We start from the raw sequence: 13,471 nt of genomic DNA, 5'->3' as shown, positions 1-13,471 counted from the left end.
TCCCAGACATCACATTGGGGCCCCCCGCTCTAAAACACTGTACAAATACTCATCGTTGTCTGAAGCCAATGTTTTGAAACTGAAAATAGTCCACAAGTGAGAACGGAGACAGCTGCCCACCCCCTTCATCCAAACGCACTGCCTGGGTCTGGGACATTCCTTAGCTGCCAACTCTCTGCGATGGCCACCAAGAACCACCCCCACAACCAGTACAATGAAATCACTAGGCAGCATAAATGGGATGCTTGCCCCGAGAGCCTTCCTTATTCTGGCAGGTGTTGACACCGCATTCCACATGGGGGGAGGCATAGAGGTATAAATAGCTGGGGTCAATGGCAAAGGAACACCTTGACCCAGACACACCTGTCTTGGCAGGGGGAAGGGAACCCAGCAGAGCACTTGGCTGACACCACTCCCAGGCCCAGTTTTGCATCATACACGTCTTTTGCATGAAGTTTAATGGGAAAGATAATTAAATCCAGGGTCTAGTTCCACTGTCAACATGTTTGTGAAGTGTTACTGAAGCCAAAACTATTCCCACAGAGTCAGAGGGGCTGCCCAAGCGTCACATTTGCTACAAGTCTGGCCCACCCAGCTGAGGTCATCTTAAAACACATTATGGAATGGGAATAAAAATAACATATCCACAATCCCCCCTCCAAACAGATGTTCTCAGTTTCCCCAACGCCATCCTTTAGAGGGTTCGTGCATGCTGTGAACTCTCTCAACTAAAAAAGTAGACAATTGTAATAACAGCCCTTGGCATGCATACCGCAATGCATATTTGTAACACACAATTTCAGTGATCTACACAACCACCTTCTAATACCAGCCACAACTGTGACCTCTACAGTGCAACCGAGAGCTGTTTGTGCATCTAGTTCAGGGGACCCAAGTCAGTTTGGCCAGGGAACTTGGAGGTTTTTTGTCATCTCCTGGGCATGGAACGTGGGTCACAGGGGGTATGGGGGTGCTTGGGAATTTCCTATATTGTGCAGGGGGTTGGACTAAATGACCCCGGAGGTCCCTTCAAACTCTTGATTCTATGATGGCTGTGGACACCGTGGTGCCTGGCAACGCCAGTTTTGGTGCCCACCAAAAGATTTTGCAAAGTGGGTGGGGCCAAATGGACTTTTAGCCAGCAGGGCTTTTGATTGGCCACTGAAGAGCTGATAAAGATCTGATTGCGGAGGGACGGTGGCTCGGTGGTAGAGCATCTGCTTGGTAAGCAGAAGGTCCCAAGTTCAATCCCCGACATCTCCAACTAAAAGGGGTCCAGGCAAATAGGCGTGAAAAACCTCAGCTGGAGACCCTGGAGAGTCATGAATGGGGCTGTGGCTCAGTGGTAGAGCATCTGCTTGGGAAGCAGAAGGTCCCAGGTTCAATCCCCGGCATCTCCAAAAAAGGGTCCAGGCAAATAGGTGTGAAAAACCTCAGCTTGAGACCCTGGAGAGCCACTGCCAGTCTGAGAAGACAATACTGACTTTGAGGGACCCAGGGGGGGTCTAATTCAGTATAAGGCAGCTTCATATGTTCATACTGTGGAGATTAAAATAACATTGTTTCAGTGGTAGCTTCTCTCTGATCCCTTTTTCCCAGCATATTTTACTTTCCCCTCTTCTTTCCTGCCTTTGGGCTTCCTGTGTGTGTACACAGCACCACCCCCTGTGACAGCCCCCACCCTATGTCAGAACTCCAAAGGTTCCCACAGGATCAAAAATGTTGGGGACCCCAATCTAGTTTTTATATTAGTATCCTGCCCTTTCTCCATAGAGCAGAGTGGCTATATGGTTTTCTGCCTTCTTCTGTAGCCATTCAGTATAGTGGCCTACAACATTTCTAGGCCTGGGACCATGTGAGCATGGGACCCTCTGAACAGCGTGCAAGTGACAGGAAGTGGAGAAGCTACAGTTACAATCACATCAGGGCAGAAAATTTTCCAAAACGGGTTTTCTGATGCTACTTTTTCCATGGAAACTTTTTCCACTGCACTTATGCAAATATAGTCTGTTTATCTATATCCACAGGTATCTGGAGCTTTGGGGGGGCTGTTTTTTGAGGTAGGGCACCAAATTTTCCGCAGAGTATCCAGCGCCTCCTCCCAAAACACCTCCCAAGTTTCGAAAAGATTGGACCAGGGGGTCCAATTCTATGAGCCCCAAAAGGAGGTGCCTATGGAAGGTGTGCGGTCCCTTTAAATGTGATGGCTAGAACTCCCTTTGGAGTTCTATTATGCTTGTCACACCCTTGCTCCTGGCTCCACCCCCCCCAATATATCCTGGCCCCTCCCCCAAAGTCTCCTGGCTCCACCCCCAAAGTCCCTAGATATTTCTTGAATTGGACTTGGCAACCCTAACTCCAGTGATGTCAAACGTCCCAGAGGACATATCAGGCCCTTCTTTTTCTCTTCCCTCCTTCTGCATCACAGCTTGCTTGGCCAGGGTTGTTCGATTGTAATGGAGCTACAGAGCAAAGCCTCTGTTTTCTCCACTGGCTGAGGCTTCTCCCTTGGGGAGGAAGGGGAGGAGGGGGAACTTGCTTTGCCAGGCTCTCTCAATCGCACAGCACAACTACCGAGTCAAGCTTCTTTTCTTTCTACTGGCTGTGGCTCCACCACGTCCTCATCCCTGGGGAGGGAGGGAAATCTTTGCTCAGTTCCCTCAATCACACAGGAGAAATACCAAATCTTTAACTGTGTTTGTCTGTGATCTTTATAAAGTTTATGATGTAACCCACCCTGAGCCTGCTTTACGGGAAGGGAGGGCTAAAAATCGAATTAAATACATGCCTCCAACTACCTGGCATTACATTTTATGATACACATGGTCTGTCCCAACAAAGTCTCATTTATGTCAGATCCGGCCTTCGTAGCAAATGAGTTTGACACCCCTGATCTACTGAGACTGGCAACAGCTCTCTAGTGTCTCACGTAGAGGTCTTTCATATCAGCTGCTACCCAGTCCTTTTCACTGGAGATGTTGAGGACTGAACCTGGGAACTTCTGCAGCCACTTTGTCATGAAGCGATGAAATAAGGTCAGAGCTATGGAAGAATCTGCTCCACCGCTGACTGACCTCACCTTACTGTCCTGCTGTTTGCAGAGAATAGGAGACATACCACCTGGTGCTCCCTGCAGCTGGTCCCTCAACAAGATGATAAAAGAAACACAAACTTTAGAAGGGCTTGTAACCTGGCTGAAGAAAGTCCACAACCCATCTGAGGGCTCTGACCCCCTGGGTTGAAATACTGCTGACCTAGCAAATTCACAGTAGGTGAAAGCCAGGGACTTTCTACTGCATGCTTTTGCAAGCCAGTCCTACACGTTTCCTCAAAAGCGAATCCTACCATGCTAAATGGGGGTTACTCTCAAGTAAGTATGGAAAAGAACATAACAGCAGCCCTGCAGGATCTGACCAGAGGTCCGCCTAGTGCAGCATCCTGTCTCACACAGTGGCCAACTAGTTCCTTTGAGGTTCAATAAAGGGCATAGAGGCTGAGGCCTTCCCCAGATGTTGCCTCCTGACACTTCAATTCAGAAGTTTACTGCCTCTGAACATGGAGGCTCCCTTGGCTTGGAGCCACTCATAGATATATCCTTCGTCATAGAGCCACTCATAGATATATCCTGAGCGGACTGGCTCAGGCTGAGTGGGCTGAAGCTGAATCCAGCGAAGACTGAGGCCCTTTGCGTAGGTCGCGGCGGGCCGGGAGGGGAGATCTCCCTACCAACCTTTGACGGTGCGTCACTGATTCCAGTGCGCAGGGTCAAGAGTTTGGGAGTGCTACTGGAGCCTTCCTTGACAATGGAGGCCCAGATAGCTGCCACTGCTAAATCCGCCTTCTTCCATCTTAGGAGGGCGAGGCAGTTGGCCCCCTTCCTGGAACGTAGAGACCTGGCAACTGTGATCCATGCAACGGTCACCTTGAGGCTAGACTACTGTAATGCCCTCTACATGGGGCTGCCCTTATACCGAACGCAGAAACTGCAGCTAGTGCAGAATGCAGCGGCCAGGCTGTTAGTGGGACTGCCTCGGTGGGAACATGTGCAGCCTAGGCTGCGGGACCTGCACTGGCTGCCGATTGTGTACCGAGTTCGCTATAAGGTGCTGGTTATTACCTTTAAAGCCCTATATGGTCGAGGACCTGCCTACCTCAGGGACCGCCTCTCCCCATATGTCCCTCAGAGAGCACTGAGATCTAGCTCTCAAAACCTTTTAAAAGTCCCTGGACCAAGAGAGGTTAGATTGAAATCAACAAGGGAGCAAGCCTTCTCAACTATGGCTCCCCAATAGTGGAATCAACTACCAGAAGAGGTGCGAGCCCTGCGAGACCTAAACCAGTTTCGCAGGGCCTGTAAAACTGCCCTCTTTCAGCTTGCATTAAGATGAAACCCGGGAAATGACATCTAGCCTTCTTAGTTGAACTGTAGCACTGAAATGTATAATTTACAATGGTTTAACTGTTTATTTAATTTTAACTTAACTTATGAATGTAATTTTATTTGTTTTAATCGCTCAATTGTTTGTTGTAATATTGTATTTATTATCATGGTATATACCGTGTCGTGTTAGCCGCCCTGAGCCTGCCTTTGGCGGGGGAGGGCGGGATACAAAAATAAATTTATTATTATATTATTATTATTATTCGTGAATCTTTGAAAGCCGCCTATCACTACACCTCTCCAGCAGTGAATTCCACCTTTTAATCACTCATGGTATAAAATAGTATTTCTTTCTATCCTTCTGCTCAACAATGTCATTGGATGCCCTTGATTGAATGGGGAAATGATTTTGGGACAGGGAGAAAAAACGTAGTATTATATTTTTTTGTTGCTGAAGTCACAATCATCTTAAAATCATAGCACTTGACTCCCCGGACGTTTAAAAAAGAACCCTCTCCACAAACTCAGCAGCAGATATTGCATCCCTTCAAGCATCCAGAGATGAACTTTTTAATGCAGCAGTGAAGCTTAATCACAAACGAACGTGTGTACACAGGTAGCGTATAGCTGGGTGTGTGTGAATACGGCCACAAGCCCAGCTTTGTACACCAAAGCAAACTTATGAGAGCACAGAGCATGTTTGCAGTTACAAATGAGTCTCAGCATCTGCCAGTGTACATCCAGAGCCCCAAATATAACACGTACAGCTACTTTGAAAGTGACAGCTGTGAGCCACAGAGTTGTACCATTAAAAGCAGAGTGAAAATGTTGGGAAAGTTCTTAACCCCACCCTTCTTCAGTCCACAAATACCGATCATTAAGCCTTCCTTCTCCTCCCCCTTACCGTAGAACAGGATGCAGTTAAAAATCTTGATGAAGAGAAAAAAGAACATCATTTTCTACAGGCCAGTGAGATATTGTCAAGGGAGGCACGGTAAGCTAAAAAGCCACGCATAAGTAAAACTTCTTCCTGGGCAATCCTAAATAGTATTCTAAATCCACTGAGGTCAGTGGGTTTAGAATAGGATAACTCTTCTAAGATTACCCTGCGAATCACCTGAGCAAACTTTTTAAAAATGTTATCAAGTCTCAGCTGACACAGCAAACCTGCAGGGTTTCCAAGGCAAGATACAAGCAGAGGTGGTTTGTCATTGATGCAACTGCTTAGCAACCCTAGACTTTCATAGTGGTATCCCATGCGTATACAGGCCAGGGCCGACCCTTGCTTAGTTTCTGAGATCTGCCAAGATCAGGCTAGCCTGAGCTATTCAGATCAGGGACCTAAACAACCTAAGGATATTAAGGATCATTTCCCCAAGCAATCAAACAAGCTGAAAGTCCACATACAAAGGAGGGAAAGATGTAGACTCCCTTTGTAGTAGACTTCCTTTCTAAATTACAATTGCCACGAGGGCAGCTGACTCAGTCTAGGGCTGTGGTACAGACAGATTAACCCCATTTTCCAGATCCAAAGCTCCTCCCTTCAAGTTGCTATATGCCCTGTGGGGGGGGGGGGCAGTGGCAAGAGAGAATCAGTCAGAGAGGGGTCTCAGATTTCACAGCCAAATGTGCCCTTCTTGAGCAAAACATCCCCAGGAAACGAGGAATCTAAAGCAGGAAGTTGGCAGAGAAGGTGGGAGCTGAAGAAACAAAGGATGGTTTGAGATATGGGGCTGGAGAAAGCAATACCTCAGGGAACATCAGAGCATAAGAGAAGCCATATTGGATCAGGCCAATGGCCTGTCCAGTTCAACACTCTCTGCCACACAGTGGCCATGATGCAGGTGCCATCAGGTCTACCAGCAGGGTCAGAACTCCAGAAGCCCTCACACTGTTGCCCCCCCCCCCCCCAAGCACCAAGAATACAGAGCATCACTACCGCAGACAAAGTGTTCCATCTATACTGGGGTGGCCAAACTGCAGCTCAGGAGCCACATGTGGCTCTTTCACATATATTGTGCGGCTCCCAGAGGTCAAGGAGGAACTTAATGCAGGCTTATTCTCAAGTAAGTTTGCTTAGCATCTGGCCCTCAGTCAGCCTCTGAGCACTGACCCATAGATGGTGACTATTTCCACCATGTGTGAAGTGGGGTAAGAGGGGGAAATTGGCAGGCTAGCAAGTTCTTCTTCTCCACCACAGGTGTCGCCTAGAAACTAAGAGCGGGGAAAGGGTGCAACAGCTGAGGGAGTCGAATTAAAGAGGGCAATGCAGAGTTCCCTCTTAGTTTCAAAGCTCTGTATTTACTAACCTTGATGTCAAGACAAAGAGAGGTGCATAATGATGCAAATGGTGGTCAGAGTTCTATATGGTACATGCATGTTTCCTTCTCCCATTGGTGCCAAAAAAATAATTCCCTGACTTTTCCCTATACTGATTTTATGGGGACTGTTGTTCCCAGCTTATGTTAAAAAAAAAAGACTCCTACCATGATCATGTAGTAAAGTGCATACATAAGTATTTTATCTTTCTGAGCAAAGAAAGTATTAAGAGTTTTAACAAAGATGTGTGTGTAACGTTTGTTCATGTCTTGTGGCTCTCAAACATCTGACATTTATTCTATGTGGCTCTTACGTTAAGCAAGTTTGGCCACCCCTAATCTATATCTTGTGGCTAATAGCCACCGATGGACCTCTGTTCCCTATGTTTATTCAATCCCCTCTTGAAGCTGTCTATGCTTGTAGCCACCTTCCTGCAGCAGTGAATTCCACATGGAAATAGGCCCTAGAGACAGGAATGGCCATAAACGGCTGGCAGGATGGAAACAGTGGTGGAAAATGGTTGGAATTGCGGGCCTGGAGGACACAGAGTTGTAAGGTCCAGAGTATTTGACTCTGCAAGGGCAGCCAGAGTTTGCTTGGCATGCTGGAGGTCTCAGGTTCAATCACCACTATCTCCAGTTAAAAAAATCAAAGAGTAGGTGACATGAAAGACCTCAGTCTGATACCTTGGAGATCTGCTGCCATCCAGAGAAGACAATGCCAACAGCATAAAGCAGCTTCAGGCGTTCATATTGACCACACTGAGACAAGGAAGGCCAAAATGGAGGAGGGCTGAAATTCACATAGAGATTATAGCCCATTCTTTAGGGGACAGGCTCCCAAAGAGCAAAAGTGCCTTTCTCCTCAGTGATGTCGATACAGTGCCCAACAGTTTTTATGGTTCTGTCTTTCCCATATTACAACTATTTCTGTAATTTCATTGATACACAAGGCTAGACGACAGATGCTATGAAATACACCTCGCTTTAGGATCTGAAGATTTCTTCGCTTCTAGAGAAAACAAGCTGTTTCCCATGAGCTACATTCAACAAACTGAGCCAGTCTTTGGATCAGAACATCCCTGCCTCCCCTCTCCATGAAGTCACAGCCTGAATTGCTTGGGCCAGGTTTACGACACTCAAGGACAGCTATGAAGTCACAACTTGATCCACCATAACACCACCTCTCCCACGGCAGACTCCTCACACCTATCAACAGGGCCACCCTCGAATTGTGCCCTACAGATTGAAAACCTGGCTGCAAGCAGACATGCAAAAAAAAAAAAATCTGGATCAGTTTTGGAACAGGACAAACCATTCTGACCAGCCAGGAGGATAATGGTGATTACTAGACATAGCTCCACAAGAAATGGCTGCAGCTGGCCCACAGATGACTCATGTAAACCTGGAAGAAGAAATTGTAAACAATAACCTGTCTCCTTATGGATATGAAGATACTTAAAGAGATCATTATACTGCCAGTTAAAAGACCTCTCTTTTTCCAAGTATGAGGAAAGTATTTAAAGAACTGAGATTCCAGCAGATGCCTACAGTGTATCTGAAGGACAGGTATCAATGTATCCCTATTAAATACTGACTGTGTATATGTCAAACTAGTTGTAATGAAACTTTACTTTATTGTCCGTTATACAGTGCACTATATCAGTGGCCCCCAACCTTTTTGGCAACAGGGTCCGGTTTGGTGGAAGACAATTTTTCCATGGGCCGGGGGGGGGGGGGTTGCTGCTTCAGGCTGCCCCCAAGTCCACACATCATCCCTGCCCCCACATGGGGTTCTTTAAATGAGTATGCAAAGGTCTCTGCCTCACTCCGCGGCCCGGTTGCTAACAGGCCACAGACCGGTACTGGTCCATGGCCCAGGGGGGTTGGGGACCCCTGCACTATATGATACCCCAAGAAGAGAACTTTTTTTTTTTGCCTTCTCATCGCTCTCAGTGTATTGGTTGGTCACCACAGAATATAATCATTTACCTGCTGGCTGATAAAATATTTCTGATCATGCGGCATTATTTGCAAAGAAAATCTGAAAGTAGAGGCTGCAAAAGTGCTCTTTTTTCTCTGAATACAATTCCCTCCACTGGTATGACTCGTGTTTTCTGTGCATGCTTTCTGCATCTTATTGCATGTGGAACCACTGATTGTTATCAACCATTTTAACCCCTCTTGCAACAGCCTTTGGTGATAGCGATAACTTTGATTGAGCAGCTAAGAGACCAGACTACAAATCTGGAAGTTTCAGCTTTGGAGGAGGTGCGGCTCTGTAGTAGAACATCATGGAGAACCCCTTGGGATTTAGTTTTGGGGGAAAATGATCAGGCTGAAGACAAGATCACATATCTCTCCACGTGATATCATGGCAAGCCAGTGACACTCAGAGTACATCACAGGGGGAGCATGACAGACCAATGGAATGACTTAGTAGAAGGCAGCTTCATGGATTCAATGTGCCTTTGTCAGGTTGTGCTGTGAGCACCACATCGCTAGTTGGAGATACCACTGGTTTCCTTCAGAGTTGAGCCAGGTGTCCAAGTGTACTTCAAGCACTTCAGACCTGCAGAAGAGTTATAGTGCCTCCCCATGCTAATGAAACTTCTCTGTCAACTTAAATATGCAGAAGAGCTGAGCGTAAGAATGACTCACACTAAGAGGCAAGTTTAGTTGCAATCCTTAGGCACTCTTATCTGAGAATCAGTCCCCTTGAAAGGAGACAGGCTTCCTACAAAATAACTGATTAGGATTGGGCTGCCAGGGCCAGGAAGGATGAGGAACAGACAGACCAAGGCACAAATCATACCCTGGGGGAAGCCAAAAAAAATGGTGCTGAAAAGGCGGCAGGAAAGGGAACCTTTGAGAGATTGTCAAACGCTTTCCTGAGAATGCATTCAGCCCTTATTCACACTGCAGAGTAAAAAGAACACTACCAATCTTTGTATGGAAATTGCCTCTAAAAAGTAACCCATTATCAACTTCACTGAAGGATTCAACAAGAATCTCCAGTTTCATAAACAGCTTTTGAGATACATGACTCCAGAAGAGGGAACAATGATATTCAAATTGGGATCAATCAAACATACAAGGGCTTAACCCATTCTTGGCACAGGCAGTCCCCGTGCTTCCAACTGGCCATTCTTTAAGCAAGAAATAATGTTGCTGCTGCTGTCATTTCCAACCTACAGAGATATCAGATTGGCAAGATTAAAACAGGCTCATCTTCTGGACTCTCCCCATGGCAGTATTTTGAGTGAGTGCAACATCTGCTTTGGAAATGGGAGTACTTTCATCTCTGCAAACTGGACCAAAACATCATACCAACAATGCCAAGGTCTGGTCAACTTGCTAGCCCACTTTCTTTTTTTTCTTTTTTACTAGCCAGCCTACTCAGACACGAGCCTACCCTAGACCTTTGGCAAGTTTGGTGTCGTGGTTAAGTGTGCGGACTCTTATCTGGGAGAACCGGGTTTGATTCCCCACTCCTCCACTTGCACCTGCTGGAATGGCCTTGGGTTAGCCATAGCTATCACAGGAGTTGTCCTTGAAAGGGCAGCTGATGTGAGAGCCCTCTCAGCCCCACCCACCTCACAGGGTGTCTGTTGTGGGGGAGGAAGGTAAAGGAGATTGTGAGCCGCTCTGAGACTCTTCGAAGTGGAGGGCGGGATATAAATCCAATATCTTCTTCTTCTTCTAAAATTTAGAGAGAACAACTTTTGCAGAACTGCTCAGCTTGATTAGCAGGGGTGAGCGGGGGGGGGGGGGATGATTCTTAGGACAGGCTCTTTTTAACACTAGCCCATTGATTGATACATATTTGCCAGTGAAAACCATACCCCATTTACCACCTGAAAGGCCAAGGGCAAAAGAATAGATGCTTTCGAATTGTGGTGCTGGAGAAGAATCCTGAGACTCCCTTGGATTGCAAGAAGATCAAATCAGTCAGTCCTAAGGGAAATCAACCTAGACTGTTCCTGTTCCCTGGAAGGTCAGATGCTAAAGCTGAAGCTCAAATACTTTGGCCACCAAATGAGAAGGGAGCACTCACTGGAGAAGACCCTGATGCTGGGAAGGACAGAAGGCAAAAGATGCAATGGCTGGACAGTGTTACTGATATAACCAACATGAATTTGAGTGGATTTCAAAGGATGGTGGAAGACAGGAGGGCCTGGCGTGAGTTGGTCCATGGAGTTGCAGAGAGCCGGACTCAGCTGTGCAACTGAACAACAACAACGATTTCTAGCAAACCCTCTAGAGTAAGACTTTAAGATGACAAGGGCAGGATTGCTAACTCCATGTTGGGAAATTCCTGAAGATTTGGGGGATGGAAGCTGGGGAGGGCAGGGTTTGAGGAGGGGAAGGATCTCAAGCAGGGTATGATGCCACCCCCCCCCCCAAAGCAGCCATTTTCCCCAGGGGAACTGATGTCTGTCAGCTGGAGACCGGCTGCAATTCCAGGAAGCCTCCAGGGCCCACCTGGAGATTGGCAACCCTATCTCTGGGATATACTGAACCATAAAATTGGATCTGAAGAGCACCTGACATTTCTATATACAGCTGATAACTATCTCCATCAGTACAATTAATCAAGTCATCAATTTCTCTTAGTCCCAATACATTTTTTTTGTAACAATCATCTCTCAGTCAGAAGAGATGGAGGATGTCCATTCCCACACACACACACACTAGGAAACATACCCATTGTTTTCTTCAACAGTGGATCTTGCAGATTTTAGCTACAGCATAGTAACTGGGAATTATCTTGGATAGCCAGTTTAACTTGGCTTGTGTTGTGACAGCAGGTTGGAAACAACCAAATATTCTCTCATCTGTTTCCCACTCCATCTCAATGCTGCTGGGCCACTTCATGTCAGCATTTATCTCCCTGAAGTCAGACCAATCCCAAACAAAGTGACTCCCTGTCTTTTCTGGGCTTAGACCGCAGTCACTCCGTACAGGACGGCTCTCATCAATCTAGTAATCGTTTACCAGAATGTCAACAGAAAAACTGATAGTGAAGAAGCAGCCCGTGTAGGTCCACCTTTGCAGAATAAGTCAAAAAACCAGTATCCCCTTCAGGATGAAGATTTCTTTCAAAATGAATCTTCCTGGGTCGCAGCCAACCATCAAACTGCTCAAAGGCTGACTATGAAATAAGCGTTGTTCATTTTTAAGATATCACTAGGTTTATTTATTCATTTTCTTACCAACAGGCCCCAAAGTGGCTTACCTCAATCTCCTTTCCTCCATTTTATCCTCACATGAACCCCATAAGGTAGGCTGGTCTTGAAGAATTAGTCTGACCAGCCAGCTTCCACTACCAGAGTAGAGATTCAAATCTGGTTCTCCCAGATCCTCATCCACCGACGCTGATTCTCGTTTTCTTTAACGTCAGTGAAGCCCCCACCTCCACAGAATCATAGAGTTAGACCCTGGACTCCAGGGTCCAGGACCCTCCCCCCACAGGCCCGTACCCAGAAAAATTTGGGGGGAGGGGCCCCCGAGGTAAGAAATTTGGTGGGGGGGCTGTGCACACTCCACCCCCACTGGGCTTTCCTGCACTGTGGGAAAGGCCAGTGGGGCCAGATTGCCCCATTTGCACTGGTTGTGCAAACGCCACTCCACTGAGCAGCAGCAGAGGGGCCCTACAGGGGGAAGGGGGGTTAATAGAGAGGCCGTGGCCCTTTGCCCACCCCCCCCTCCGTGGCTATGGGCCTGCTCCCCCAAATCCTGTGCTGGACAGAGCGGCTCCTCTCCAGAGGAAAACTTCTCCATGTCCTTCACATGGTGTAGGCCCTTAATGCCTCCGACTACTATCCTGGAGAACCAGGTTCAAATTCCCACTCGTGCCAGGGAAGCTTGCGAGGGGACAATCACAGGCACAATTTCAACGTCACTTCCCTCACGAGGCTGTCGAGAGGAAAAATGGAGTAGGGAATCATGGAAGCCACCTTGGATCCCCACTGGAGAGAACGGGGGCTGGGCATAAATGAAATAAGGTTAATAAAGTCTGACACCCCCCCCCCTCTCCAAACACTACCTTCCTGCACAGGCTTCCCCCCTGCTCAGTCCACTGCCATCCACGCAGCTCTGTCTGATGCCCTGAAAGGCGCCCAGTGAGGAATGGCAGAGGCAACTTTGTGGCGCTAGGGATGAAAGCTGTGGACGGCTGCTGTCAGCTCCGAGTTGGGAAACTCCCGGGGATCTGGGGGCGGAGCCTGGGGAGGACCAGGACCTGGGGGGGGGGGCGAGGCCCCGGAGTCCCCCCTCCCAAGCGGCCATTTTCTCCAGGGCAAGTCAGTGCTCCCTTCCCCCGGAGAGGAGCTGTCATTCGGCCTGCAGGCTGGCCCTCCCCCAGTGCCTCTGCCGCCCGCCGGGCGACACCGAAGGGAGGCCGAGAGCTGCCCGCGCCCACATGGGCTGCCTCCGCTCTCGGGCTTCCTCGCGGCAGAGCAGCGGGCCAGCTTGAAAGGGGGAAGCCAGCCGGCCAGGCAGCCCGCGGGCTCTGGAAAGGGCGTCTTGGGAAGGCGGGGGGAAGAAGCCACCCCCCAAAGCATCATGGCGGCTCGTTAGGGAACGGCCGAGGGAGTGAACTTTGGGCAAACTTTTCTTCGCTCGCTCGCTCTCTCCCTCCCCCGGCCTCTCCTCGCAGGCCACCGCCGCTCAGGCCGCGCATCCCCCGCGGCCGCCCACGGACCAGCCAGCCCCCCGACGGCATTTTCCCCGGCCAAGCCTCCCCCCTCGACGCCGCGGCTCTGAAGCT

At 48.3% G+C, this 13,471-nt stretch overlaps 1 protein-coding gene across 1 annotated transcript in view; it reads right to left on the bottom strand.

Annotated features, from left to right (window-relative positions):
• Nucleotides 1–13,471, bottom strand: part of ZCCHC24 (zinc finger CCHC-type containing 24) — a 199,158-nt gene that overhangs the window by 184,262 nt on the left and 1,425 nt on the right. The window lies entirely within an intron of this gene.

Source organism: Heteronotia binoei, chromosome 6, assembly GCF_032191835.1.
Source record: "Heteronotia binoei isolate CCM8104 ecotype False Entrance Well chromosome 6, APGP_CSIRO_Hbin_v1, whole genome shotgun sequence".
Lineage (NCBI taxonomy): Eukaryota > Metazoa > Chordata > Lepidosauria > Squamata > Gekkonidae > Heteronotia > Heteronotia binoei.
This window is presented reverse-complemented; position numbering and strand designations above follow the sequence as displayed.